Raw genomic sequence first — 15026 nt, forward strand, 5'->3', positions numbered from 1 at the left:
GAGCGCTGTAGGGCGGCAGATAGATGTAATTAGTAAGACATTTCATCTGAGATCCGCGGCAATGGAGCATGGAGACCCAGACTGAACTCAGCTACTCAGATCACTACTGGCCATATTGGAACATCATTACAGTTTCTACTTAGCTTTGATTCATAATGTTGATTCATCCAATGAAGGAGACATTGACATTTAATAAGAGTAGCTAGCCACCTACGCATAGTCACCTGGGATAGAGACGCATATTACTTGTATCTGGGATTCGTAGAAAGAAGTTGTTTGTAACCGTTATGGAAAATATATTTCACATTTAAATTTCAGCTTACATTGCACTTGTAGAATCTGAGCCATTTTGTAAAGCAGGCAGACACATTCTTTTAAACTGTGCAACCACCTCCCTCACTCCCCTCCGCATACAAAATATCCTGCAATCTCTTTTCTCAATGGTGTCTCCTCCTGACTTACGCAAAGATGGCAGACCATGCAGGCCTTGGCATAATCCTTGTACACTCTCATACAAAATAAACTCACCATATACACTACCAGTCAAAAGTTTGGACAAACATTATTTTTTTTTTTCTACATTGTAGAATAATTTTTGTAGAACTATTTTCTACATTGTAGAATAATAGTGAAGACATCATACCTATGCAATAACACATATGGACTCGTGTAGTAACCAAAAAAAAGTGATACACAAATCAAAATATATTTTATATGTGAGATTCTTCAAATAGCCACCCTTTGCCTTGATGAAAGCTTTGCACACTCTTAGCATTCTCTCAACCAGCTTCATGAGGTAGTCACCTGGAATGAATTTCAATTAACAGGTGTGCCTTCTTAAAAGTTAATTTGTGGAATTTTAATCTGTCTTAATAAGTTTGAGCCAATCAGTTGTGTTTTGACAAGGTGGGGTGAGGGGTATACAGAAGATAGCCCTATTTGGTAAAAGACCAAGTCCATATTATGGTAAGAACAGCTCAAATAAGCAAAGAGAAACGACAGTCCAACTTTACTTTAAGACATGAAGGTCAGTCAATCTGGAACATTTCAAGAACTTTCAAAGTTTCTTCAAGTGCAGTCACAAAAACAATCAAGTGCTATGATGAAACTGGCTCTCTTGAGGACCACCACAGGAATGGAAGACCCAGAGTTAACTCTGCTGCAGAGGATAAGTTAATTAGAGTTACCAGCCTCAGAAATTGCAGCCCAAATAAATACTTCACAGAGTTCAAGTAACAAACACATCTCAACATCAACTGTTCAGAGGGGACTGTGTGAATAAGGCCTTCTTTTAGAATTGCTGCAAAGAAACCACTATTAAAGGACACCAATAAGAAGAAGAGACCTGCTTGGGCCAAGAAACACGAGCAATGGACATTAGACCGGTGGAAATGTGTCCTTTGGTCCGGAGTCCAAATTGGACTTGAATTAGCAAACACAACATGCCATTGGAACACAGGACTGATGGTTGCTGATAATGGGCCTCTGTACGCCTATGTAGATATTCCATTAAAAATCAGCCATTTCCAGCTACAATAACCATTTACAACATTAACAATGTCTACACTGTATTTCTGATCAATTTGATGTTATTTCATTGGACAAAAAATTTGCTTTTGTTTCGAAAACAAGGACATTTCTAAATGACCCCAAACGTTTGAACAATAGTGTGTGTGTATATGTGTACAGTTGAAGTCGGAAGTTAACATACACCTTAGCAAAATACATTTAAACTCAGCTTTTCACAATTCCTGACATTTAATCCTAGTTTTAATTCCCGGTCTTAGGTCAGTTAGGATCACCACTTTATTTTAAGAATGTGAAATGTCAGAATAATAGTTGAGAGAATTATTTATTTCAGCTTTTAGTTCTTTCATCACATTCCCAGTGGGTCAGAAGTTTACATACACTCAATTAGTATTTGGTAGCATTGCCTTTAAATTGTGTAACTTGGGTCAAACGTTTCGGGTAGCCTTCCACAAGCTTCCCACAATAAGTTGGGTGAAATTTGGCCCATTCCTCCTGACAGAGCTGGTGTAACTGAGTCAGATTTGTAGGCCTCCTTGCTCGCACACGCTTTTTCAGTTCTGCCCACAGATGTTCTATAGGATTGAGGTCAGGGCTTTGTGATGGCCACTCCAATACCTTGACTTTGTTGTCCTTAGGCCATTTTGCCACAACTTTGGAAGTATGCTTGGGGTCATTGTCCATTTGGAAGACCCAATTGTGACCAAGCTTTAACTTCCTGGATAATGTCTTGAGATGTTGCTTCAATGTATCCACATAATTTTCCTTCTTCATGATACCATCTATTTTGTGAAGTGCACCAGTCCCTCCTACAGCAAAGCACCCCCACAGCATGATGCTGCCACCCCTGTGCTTCACGGTTGGGATGGTGTTCTTCGGCTTGCAAGCGTCCCCCTTTTTCCCCAGACATAATGATGGTCATTATGGCCAAACAGTTCTATTTTTGTTTCATCAGACCAGAGGACATTTCTCCAAAAAGTACAATATTTGTCCCCATGTGCAGTTGCAAACAATAGTCTGGCTTTTTTATGGCGGTTTTGAAGCAGTGGCTTCTTCCTTGCTGAGCGGCCTTTCAGGTTATGTCGATATAGGACTTGTTTTACTGTGGATATAGATACTCTTGTACCTGTTTCCTCCAGCATCTTCACAAGGTCCTTTGATGTTGTTCTGGGATTGATTTTGTTAGAAATTGCGTAATTCAAATCTGGTATTGGAATAAGAGAAAACATAATCAAGAGATATTCAATCCAAGCTAAATTTATTATATGCAAAATGTATGTATGATAAGTATGATGGTTCGTGTACGGGCTCACTGAAATACCATGCAGGGCAGACAGAGAACTGGCTTCCACATTACAAATTCTTCCTTAAATACCCTGACAGTTTTAGTTCCCGCTCTCTGCTGGTCCTATCAGGGTAGAGACTGAGCGTGGTTTAGACTTACTCAGCCAATCCATTGGCGCACAGGCTGGTCCCAGTCCCTTGGCGCTCCACTGTTGCACACTGTTGCACACTGTTGCCAGGCATAAGTTGTTATCATCACAACCTGTAGAGTCAGCACCCATAAACACTGTTCCCCTGTACTCTCTGTACCTACGTTCAAGGATGGTTCACAGATCACAAAGAGGCAGTGTGTATGTGTCTGTGAGAAATACAAGTCTTATCTCATCCTACCCCCTAACGTTCCTCACATGAATCACAGCTTGTTATGTGAAACAATTCATATCAGTACAGTACAAATCTTTTATGTTTAATCATTAATGCATTATTTCTAAGCTAGTCATCACATGTAGTTACAAGAAAATAGATCCCCACAATTTGCACTTTTCACACCAAAGTACATTAATCTCTAGGAGACAGAACACGTCTCCTTCCTGAGCGGTATGACGGCTGCGTGGTCCCATGGTGTTTATACTTGCGTACTATTGTTTGTACAAATGAATGTGGTACCTTCATGCATTTGGAAATTGCTCCCAAGGTTGAACCAGACTTATGGAGGTCTACAATTTCTTTTCTGAGGTATTGGTTGATTTCTTTTGATTTTCCCATGATGTCAAGCAAAGAGGCACTGAGTTTGAAGGGAGGCCTTGAAATATATCCACAGGTACTCTTCAAATTGACTCAAATGATGTCAATTAGCCTATCAGAAGCTTCTAATGCCATTACATCATTTTCTGGAATTTTCCAAGCTGTTTAAAGGCACAGTCAACTTAGTGTATGTAAACTTTTGACCCACTGGAATTGTGATACAGTGAATTATAAGTGAAATAATCTGTCTGTAAACAATTGTTGGAAAAATGACTTGTGTCATGCACAAAGTAGATGTCCTAACCGACTTGCCAAAACTATAGTTTGTTAACAAGAAATTTGTGGAGTGGTTGAAAAATGAGTTTTAATGACTCCATCCTAAGTGTATGTAAACTTCCGACTTCAACTGTATATATATATTATTTAGGATACATTTTTAAAATTACAAAAAATATATATAAAACAATTTTAAAAATCTAATGTTTTAACATCATAAAGTTTAAAATGTGTATATTTGAAGTGCATTCTGAAAGTATTCAGACCCCTTGACTTTTCCACATTTTGCATTATTCTAAATGATTAATCTGCACACAATACCCCATAATGAAAAATCAGGTTTTTAGAAAATTTTGCAAATCTGTAAAAAAAAAAAAACTGATATCACATTTACATAAGTTTTCAGACCCTTTACTCAGTACTTTGTTGAAGCACCTTTGGCAGCGATTATAGCCTTGAGTCTTCTTGGGTATGACCCTACAAGCTTGATTCTTGGTCACCTCACTGACCAAGGTCCTTCTCCACAGATTGCTCTGTTTGGCCGGGCGGCCAGCTCTACGAAGAGTGTTGGTGGTTCCAAACTTCTTCCATTTAAGAATGATGGAGGCCACGGTGTTCTTGGGGACCTTCAATGCTGCAGACATTTTTTGGTACCCTTCCCCAGATCTGTGCCTCGACAAAATCCTGTCTCTTGAGCTCTACGGACAATTCCTTCAACCTCATGGCTTAGTTTTTGCTCTGACATGCACTGTCAACTGTGGGACCTTATATAGACAGGTGTATGCCTTTCCAAATCATGTCCAATCAATTTAATTTACCACAGGTGGAGTCCAATCAAGCTGTAGAAACATCTCAAGGATGCACCTGAGCTCAATTTCGAGTCTCATAGCAAAGGGTCTGAATACGTATGTAAATGTGATATTTCCATTTTAAAACATTTCGAAAAACCTGTTTTCACTTTGTCATTATGGGGTATTTTGTGTAGATTTTTTAGCCTTGAGACAATTGAGACCTGGATTAAGTAGGTGTGCCATTCAGAGGGTGAATGGGCAAGTCAACATATTTAAGTGCCTTTGAATGGGGTATGCTAGTACGTGCCAGGCGCACCGTTTAGAGATTGCCGAGAACTGCAACCCTGCTTGGGTTTTCAATCTCAACAGTTTCCCTTGTGTATCAAGAATGGTCCACCACCCAAAGGACATCCAGCCAAATTGACACAACTGTGGGAAGCATTGGAATCAACATGGGCCAGTATCCCTGTGGAACGGTTTCGACACCTTGCCCGACACCGTGCCCCGACGAATTGAGGCTTGACTTTAGGAAAAAAGGTGTCATTATTCTCATTACCCACAAGCCATTTGGTGCATCCTCCAATTTGATATCCTTTTGATCCATGAGATTAGCGTCCATGCCAGAGAATGTTTGTTCACCTGGAGTATGTTTCCACAGGTGCTTTTGGAGATGCTGCTTATTAATACATTTAATCTATTCATAAGTTAGTTTTTTTCTCAGGGACCATGCACAACTTTAAACATAGCACCAGTGTTTAATAATGTGCAAGCTAATTTGCATCTGTGGTCCCTAGCTATCTTGAAGATAAATCCTATATGGTTCTGTATTATCATTATAAAGAACCCACCCTGCAGTTTCTGCTCAATTCCAATACATTGGGGCTAATAACCCCTCAGACTGCAAGACTATAATACAAGAAATAGACAAAGGGTCATGATATTATTATCTACAAGACTAGCCAAACACACTCAACTTAGTTCTATTAAGCATTTTTGCCTTTAACATTTTGACTGTTAGTTAGTGTTACTGTGTTTACCTACTCTGTTGGCTGTGTAATGCTCATCCTCTTCCTGACTGGCAGTCTGGCTGTACTAGTATAGTGCCATGCCTGGGAGGGTAATTACATGAATATGAAACAGGGGGAGGATCCCTCTGACAGGAACTGTCCATGGGGAGGTAGGGGGAGACAATGCTGCTAATGGACTGTGGTGGATGGGGAATTCATGAAAACTCTCTACTGTACCAACCAACCACCCAATGCCCAGGATGCTGCAGACTCCGGTACTACTTCAGACAGACGCCTCATCATCAAGTATTGAGTGGTTTGGGAGGGGTAAATCAATCAAACAGAGGCAGAACATTAATTTAACATCTAGATTTTTAAACACATTCATATTTCAGAGGTTTGTTAAAATAATTATAATGCTAATTTGCTTTAATGGCTTAACCATGTACATATGGCATACACTGCATACAACATGGTAGGCAAGTCTATGCATGGCATACATACCGGGAGTTATGCAAACAATTTTACTCTGCCCAACTCTCCAAGCTCCCTCTGTTAAGTGCAGGCATGCACAGTTATGGCTAAAACAAGTAATAGTGTTAAACTACGTCCTTGCCTTATCCTGCGTGAAGGGTGGTGACGACATGTCCTGACAGTATGGGGCCTCGCTGTATGAATGCACTGACCCAGTTAGGGGACAGAAACACACTCCAACACAATACATGGATTTTACTGTGCTGTGTTAGCCAAACATACAGTACAAGTCAAAGGTTTGGACACACCTACTCATTCAAGGGTTTTTCTTTATTTGTACTATTTTTTACATTGTAGAATAATAGTGAAGACATAAAAACTATGAAATAACATATGGAATCATGTAGTAACCAAAAAAGTGTTAAACAAATCAAAATTTATTTTATATTTGAGATTATTCAAATAGCCACCCTTTGCCTTGATGACAGCTTTGAAACACTCTTGGCATTCTCTCAACCAGCTTCACCTGGAATGCTTTTCCAACAGTCTTGAAGGCGTTCCCACATACACTACCGTTCAAAAGTTTGAGGTCACTTAGAAATGTCCTTGTTTCCGAAAGAAAAGCAAAACATTTTGTCCAGTAAAATAACATCAAATTGATCAGAAATACAGTGTAGACATTGTTAATGTTGTAAATGGCTATTTTAGCTGGAAACGGCTGATTTTTAATGGAATATCTACATAGGCGTACAGAGGCCCATTATCAGCAACCATCAGTCCTGTGTTCCAATGGCACGTTGTGTTTGCTAATCCAAGTTTATCATTATAAAAGGCTAATTGATCATTAGAAAACCATTTTGCAATTATGTTAGCACAGCTGAAAACTGTTGTGCTGATTAAAGAAGCAAGAAAACTGGCCTTCTTGAGACTAGTTGAGTATCTGGAGCATCAGCAATTGTGGATTCGATTACAGGCTCAAAATGACCAGAAACAAATAACTTTCTTCTTAAACTCGTCAGTCTATTCTTGAGAAATGAAGGCCAAATCTCAGACTGCCCATCTTAATCTTTTCTTCTTATTGGCCAGTCTGATATATGGCTTTTTCTTTGCAACTCTGCCTAGAAGGTCAGCATCACGGAGTCGACTCTTCACTATTGACGGGGAGACTGGTGTTTTGTGGGTACTATTTAATGAAGCTGCCAGTTGAGGACCTGTGAGTCGTCTGTTTCTCAAACTAAACACTAATGTTTTTTGTCCTCTTGCTCAGTTGTGCACCGGGGCCTCCCACTCCTCTTTCTATTCTGGTTAGAGCCAGTTTGCGCTGTTCTGCGAAGGGAGTAGTACACAGCGTTGTACGAGATCTTCAGTTTCTTGGCAATTTCTCGCATGGAATAGCCTTCATTTCTCAGAACAAGAATAGACAGACGAGTTTCAGAAGAAAGTTATTTGTTTCTGGTCATTTGGAGCCTGTAATCGAATCCACAATTGCTGATGCTCCAGATACTCAACTAGTCTCAAGAAGGCCAGTTTTATTGCTTCCTTAATCAGCACATCAGTTTTCAGCTGTGCTAACATAATTGCAAAAGGGTTTTCTAAGGATCAATTAGCCTTTTAAAATAATAAACTTGGATTAGCAAACACAACGTGCCATTGGAACACAGGACTGATGATTGCTGATAATTGGCCTCTGTACGCCTATGTAGATATCCATTAAAAATCAGCAGTTTCAGGCTACAATAGCCATTTACAACATTAACAATGTCTACACTGTATTTCTGATCAATTTGAAGTTATTTTCATGGACAAAACATTTTATTTTCTTTCGAAAACAAGGACATTTCTATGTGTGTGTGTATATATGTATATGTATATGTACAGTGGGGAGAACAAGTATTTGATACACTGCCGATTTTGCAGGTTTTCCTACTTACAAAGCATGTAGAGGTCTGTAATTTTTATCATAGCTACACTGTGAGAGACGGAATCTAAAACGAAAATCATATTGTATGATTTTTAAGTAATGAATTTGCATTTTATTGCATGACATAAGTATTTGATACATCAGAAAAGCAGAACTTAATATTTGGTACAGAAACCTTTGTTTGCAATTACAGAGATCATACGTTTCCTGTAGGTCTTGACCAGGTTTGCACACACTGCAGCAGGGATTTTGGCCCACTCCTCCATACAGACCTTCTCCAGATCCTTCAGGTTTCGGGGTTGTCGCTGGGCAATACAGACTTTCAGCTCCCTCCAAAGATTTTCTATTGAATTCAGGTCTGGAGACTGGCTAGGCCACTCCAGGACCTTGAGATGCTTCTTACGGAGCCACTCCTTAGTTGCCCTGGCTGTGTGTTTCGGGTCGTTGTCATGCTGGAAGACCCAGCCACGACCCATCTTCAATGCTCTTACTGAGGGAAGGAGGTTGTTGGCCAAGATCTCGCGATACATGGCCCCATCCATCCTCCCCTCAATACGGTGCAGTCGTCCTGTCCCCTTTGCAGAAAAGCATCCCCAAAGAATGATGTTTCCACCTCCATGCTTCACGGTTGGGATGGTGTTCTTGGGGTTGTACTCATCCTTCTTCTTCCTGTTAACACGGCGAGAGGAGTTTAGACCAAAAAGCTCAATTTTTGTCTCATCAGACTACATGACCTTCTCCCATTCCTCCTCTGGATCATCCAGATGGTCATTGGCAAACTTCAGACGGGCCTGGACATGCGCTGGCTTGAGCAGGGGGACCTTGAGTGCGCTGCAGGATTTTAATCCATGACGGCGTAGTGTGTTACTAATGGTTTTCTTTGAGACTGTGGTCCCAGCTCTCTTCAGGTCATTGACCAAGTCCTGCCGTGTAGTTCTGGGCTGATCCCTCACCTTCCTCATGATCATTGATGCCCCACGAGGTGAGATCTTGCATGGAGCCCCAGACCGAGGGTGATTGACCGTCATCTTGAACTTCTTCCATTTTCTAATAATTGCACCAACAGTTGTTGCCTTCTCACCAAGCTGCTTGCCTATTGTCCTGTAGCCCATCCCAGTCTTATGCAGGTCTACAATTTATCCCTGATGTCCTTACACAGCTCTCTGGCCTTGGCCATTGTGGAGAGGTTGGAGTCTGTTTGATTGAGTGTGTGGACAGGTGTCTTTTATACAGGTAACGAGTTCAAACAGGTGCAGTTAATACAGGTAATGAGTGGAGAACAGGAGGGCTTCTTAAAGAAAAACTAACAGGTCTATGAGAGCCGGAATTCTTACTGGTTGGTAGGTGGTCAAATACTTATGTCATGCAATAAAATGCAAATTAATTACTTAAAAATAATACAATGTGATTTTCTGGATTTTTGTTTAAGATTCCATCTCTCACAGTTGAAGTGTACCTATGATAAAAATGACAGACCTCTATATGCTTTGTTAGTAGGAAAACATGCAAAATCGGCAGTGTATCAAATACTTGTTCTCCCCACTGTAGATACTTTTGTACCTGTTTCCTCCAGCATCTTTACAAGGTCCTTTGCTGTTGTTCTGGGATTGATTTGCACTTTGTGATATAAATACCAAGTACAGTTGAAGTCGGAAGTTTACATACACCTTAGCCAAATACATTTAAACTCATTTCTTCACAATTCCTGACATTTAATCCAAGTAAAAATTCCCTGTTTTAGGTCAGTTAGGATCACCACTTTATTTTAAGAATGTGAAATGTCAGAATAATAGTGGAGAGTGATTGATTTCAGCTTTTATTTCGTTCACATTCCCAGTGGGTCAGAAGTTTACATTCACTCAATTAGTATTTGATAGCATTGCCTTTAAAAAATGTAACTTGGGTCAAACGTTTCAGGTAGCCTTCCACAAGCTTCCCACAATAAGTTGGGTGAATTTTGGCCCATTCCTCCTGACAGAGCTGGTGTAACTATCAGGTTTGTAGGCCTCCTTGCTCGCACATGTTTTATCAGTTGTGCCCACAAATGTTCAATAGGATTGAGGTCAGGGCTTTGTGATGGCCACTCCAATACCTTGACTTTGTTGTCCTTAAGCCATTTTGCCACAACTTTGGAAGTATGCTTGGGGTCATTGTCCATTTGGAAGACACATTTGCGACCAAGCTTTAACTTCCTGACTGATGTCTTGAGATGTTGCTTCAATATATCCACATAATCTTCCTTCCTCATGACGCCATCTATTTTGTGAAGTGCACCAGTCCCTCCTGCAGCAAAGCACCCGCACAGCATGATGCTGCCACCCCCATGCTTAACGGTTGGGATGGTGTTCTACGGCTTGCAAGCATCCCCCTTTTTCCTCCAAACATAACGATGGTCATTATGGCCAAACAGTTATATTTTTGTTTCATCAGACCAGAGGACATTTCTCCAAAAAGTACGATCTTTGTTTCCATGTGCAGTTGCAAACAGTATTCTGGCTTTTTTTATGGCGGTTTGAAGCAGTGGCTTCTTCCTTGCAGAGTAGCCTTTCAGGATATGTCGATATAGGACTTGTTTTACTGTGGATATAGATACTTTTGTAGCTGTTTCCTCCAGCATCTTCACAATGTCATTTGATGTTGTTCTGGGATTGATTTGCACTTTTCGCACCAAAGTACGTTAATCTCTAGGAGACAGAACACGTCTCCTTCCTGAGCGGTATGACGGCTGCGTGGTCCCATGGTGTTTATACTTGCGTACTATTGTTTGTACAAATGAACGTGGTACCTTCAGGCGTTTGGAAATTGCTCCCAAGGATGAACCAGACTTCTGGCACTGAGTTTGAAGGTAGGCCTTGATATACATCCACAGGCACACCTCCAATTGACTACAATGATGTCAATTAGCCTATCAGAAGCTTCTAAAGCCATGACATAATTTTCTGGAATTTTCCAAGATGTTTAAAGGCACAGCCAACTTAGTGTATGTAAACTTCTGACTGCCAGCTCTGCCTTTCCCGCTGTCTCCATATTTATGGGTTGGTTTATTCTGTCAGGTCGTGTAATGATTAGAAGACAGGTGCAGGAATACGTATTAGGGTTTTTATTACTCCACCCAACACAAACACGTGTGTATATACAGTGGGGAGAACAAGTATTTGATACACTGCCGATTTTGCAGGTTTTCCTACTTACAAAGCATGTAGAGGTCTGTAATTTTTATCATAGGTACACTTCAACTGTGAGAGACGGAATCTAAAACAAATATCCAGAAAATCACATTGTATGATTTTTAAGTAATTAATTTGCATTTTATTGCATGACATAAGTATTTGATACATCAGAAAAGCAGAACTTAATATTTGGTACAGAAACCTTTGTTTGCAATTACAGAGATCATACGTTTCCTGTAGGTCTTGACCAGGTTTGCACACACTGCAGCAGGGATTTTGGCCCACTCCTCCATACAGACCTTCTCCAGATCCTTCAGGTTTCGGGGCTGTCGCTGGGCAATACGGACTTTCAGCTCCCTCCAAAGATATTGTATTGGGTTCAGGTCTGGAGACTGGCTAGGCCACTCCAGAACCTTGAGATGCTTCTTACGGAGCCACTCCTTAGTTGCCCTGGCTGTGTGTTTTGGGTCATTGTCATGCTGGAAGACCCAGCCACGACCCATCTTCAATGCTCTTACTGAGGGAAGGAGGTTGTTGGCCAAGATCTCGCGATACATGGTTTATCCATCCTCCCCTCAATACGGTGCAGTCGTCCTGTCCCCTTTGCAGAAAAGCATCCCCAAAGAATGATGTTTCCACCTCCATGCTTCACGGTTGGGATGGTGTTCTTGGGGTTGTACTCATCCTTCTTCTTCCTCCAAACACGGCGAGTGGAGTTTAGACCAAAAAGCTCTATTTTTGTCTCATCAGACCACATGACCTTCTCCCATTCCTCCTCTGGATCATCCAGATGGTCATTGGCAAACTTCAGACGGGCCTGGACATGCGCTGGCTTGAGCAGGGGGACCTTGCGTGCGTTGCAGGATTTTAATCCATGACGGCATAGTGTGTTACTAATGGTTTTCTTTGAGACTGTGGTCCCAGCTCTCTTCAGGTCATTGACCAGGTCCTGCCGTGTAGTTCTGGGCTGATCCCTCACCTTCCTCATGATCATTGATGCCCCACGAGGTGAGATCTTGCATGGAGCCCCAGACCGAGGGAGATTGACCGTCATCTTGAACTTCTTCCATTTTCTAATAATTGCGCCAACAGTTGTTGCCTTCTCACCAAGCTGCTTGCCTATTGTCCTGTAGCCCATCCCAGCCTTGTGCAGGTCTACAATTTTATCCCTGATGTCCTTACACAGCTCTCTGGTCTTGGCCATTGTGGAGAGGTTGGAGTCTGTTTGATTGAGTGTGTGGACAGGTGTATTTTATACAGGTAACGAGTTCAAACAGGTGCAGTTAATACAGGTAATGAGTGGAGAACAGGAGGGCTTCTTAATGAAAAACTAACAGGTCTGTGAGAGCCGGAATTCTTACTGATTGGTAGGTGATCAAATACTTATGTCATGCAATAAAATGCAAATTAATTACTTAAAAATCATACAATGTGATTTTCTGGATTTTTGTTTTAGATTCCGTCTCTCACAGTTGAAGTGTACCTATGATAAAAATTACAGACCTCTACATGCTTTGTAAGTAGGAAAACCTGCAAAATCGGCAGTGTATCAAATACTTGTTCTCCCCACTGTATATATATATATATATATATATATATATATATATATATTGTGACGTCACGAGAGGCTACACAGCTTTCAGCGGGGTTGCTCAAGTAGTGCAAGGAGACAAGGTTCAAACAAACCAAGGATTTTATTATAGGTCTTGGGAAATTAACGAAAATATAACAAAAGTCTGTTCTCTTGTGGCTCTTTAAGGGTTAACAGTTCAGGGATGTCTCTTCCACATCCAACATCATAATTCTCACTCGCTCAGATAACTTTTCCCCAGCCTTACTGTAGTCCACGTTGCAGCTAGTGGCCAACCCAGCAAAAAGTCCTTCCAAATGTCTCTCACGTATTTCCACAGGTGCAGATATCCAAAGGTGAGTATTTCCCAAAGGTAAGTATCTCCAAATCCTTATATTCCTCATGGAAGTGGACGTGCAGCACTCTTGTCCTCCCCAGAGCCCAGGTTGGAGACTGTGTCTCTTCACTTCCCCAAACCTTCAGCTCATCAGCTCCTCATTTGTTTCAGCTGCGTGGGAAGATTGGCCATAGAGGGGTGGAGTTCCCGACCATACCAGCAGATGGAGCCATAGCTGTCTGGGTTTGCAGCCATCTCAGGGGGATGTAACGTCCCTCCAGGACACAGCCTCTCGTGACATCACAATATATATAGTGCCTTGCAAAAGTATTCATTCCCCTTGGCGTTTTTCCCATTTTGTTGCATTACAACTTGTAATTTAAATTCATTTTTATTTGGATTTCATGTAATGGACATACATAAAATAGTCCAAGTTGGTGAAGTGAAATAAAAAAAATAACTTGCTACAAAAAATTATATAAAATAAATAATGGAAAAGTGGTGCGTGCATATGTATTTACCCCCTTTGCTATGAAGCCCCTAAATAAGATCTGTTGCAACCAATTACCTTCAGAAGTCACATAATTAGTTAAATAAAGTCCACCTGTGTGCAATCTAAGTGTCACATGATCTGTCACATGATCTCAGTATATATACACCTGTTCTGAAAGGCCCCAGAGTCTGCAACAACACTAAGCAAGGGGCACCACCAAGCAAGCGGCACCATGAAAACCAAGGAGCTCTCCAAACAGGTCAGGGACAAAGTTGTGGAGAAGTACAGATCAGGGTTGGGTTATAAAAAAATATCTGAAACTTTGAACATCCCACGTAACACCAATAAATCCATTATTAAAAAATTGAAAGAATATGGCACCACAACAAACCTGCCAAGAGAGGGTCGCCCACCAAAACTCACGGACCAGGCAAGGAGGGCATTAAACAGAGAGCCAACAAAGAGACCAAAGATAACCCTGAAGGCGCTGCAAAGCTCCACAGCGGATTTTGGAGTATCTGTCCATAGGACCACATTAAGACGTACACTCCACAGAGCTGGGCTTTACAGAAGAGTGGCCAGAAAAAAACCATTGCTTAAAGAAGAAAATAAGCAAACACGTTTGGTGTTCGCCAAAAGCCATGTTGGAGACTCCCCAAACATATGGAAGAAGGTACTCTGGTCAGATGAGACTAAAATTTAGCTGTTTGGCCATCAAGGAAAACGCTGTCTGGCGCAAACCCAACACCTCTCATCATCCCGAGAACACCATCCCCACAGTGAAGCATGGTTGTGGCAGCATCATGCTGTGGGGATGTTTTTAATTGGCAGGGACTGGGAAACTACACAATACACGGGACGAGACCCGTAAACAACCAGTGCATAATACCTGGTACTCACGAGACCAACGGACATGGGACAATAATCAACAAGGACAATGGGGGACAATGGGGAACAGAGGGCACATATATACACATACTAATCAGGGGGAATGGGAACCAGGTGTGCGTAATGAGACAAGACAGTCCGGGGTTGGTGGTAATGATCCATGTCAGTGACACCTAGAAAGCCGGTGACATAGACATCCGGAACTGGTGAGCGGACTGAGCAGCAGAACCGTGGGGATCCGTGACAGTAGGACAGACACTTCAAAACCTTATTTCTAATGCTTCATTTTTTTACTATTTTTTGCAATTTATGAATGCGTTATTCAGTGAGTTTCTATGGGTTATATGGCAAATTCTATATTTTTATCAAAAACTCATTTTACATTTATTTTTGATACCTGAATGGGTCCTAAAATTCTAAATCAACTCCCTAAATTATCCTTAAAACATTTTCATATGTTAGCTTAGTACCGCCTAATTTACAATGATACCAGATTGCTGTGACTGACTACAGTATACACAAACATATTAGTCTAAAATGAGCA

This window comes from Coregonus clupeaformis, chromosome 26 (assembly GCF_020615455.1).
Source record: "Coregonus clupeaformis isolate EN_2021a chromosome 26, ASM2061545v1, whole genome shotgun sequence".
Classification (NCBI taxonomy): domain Eukaryota; kingdom Metazoa; phylum Chordata; class Actinopteri; order Salmoniformes; family Salmonidae; genus Coregonus; species Coregonus clupeaformis.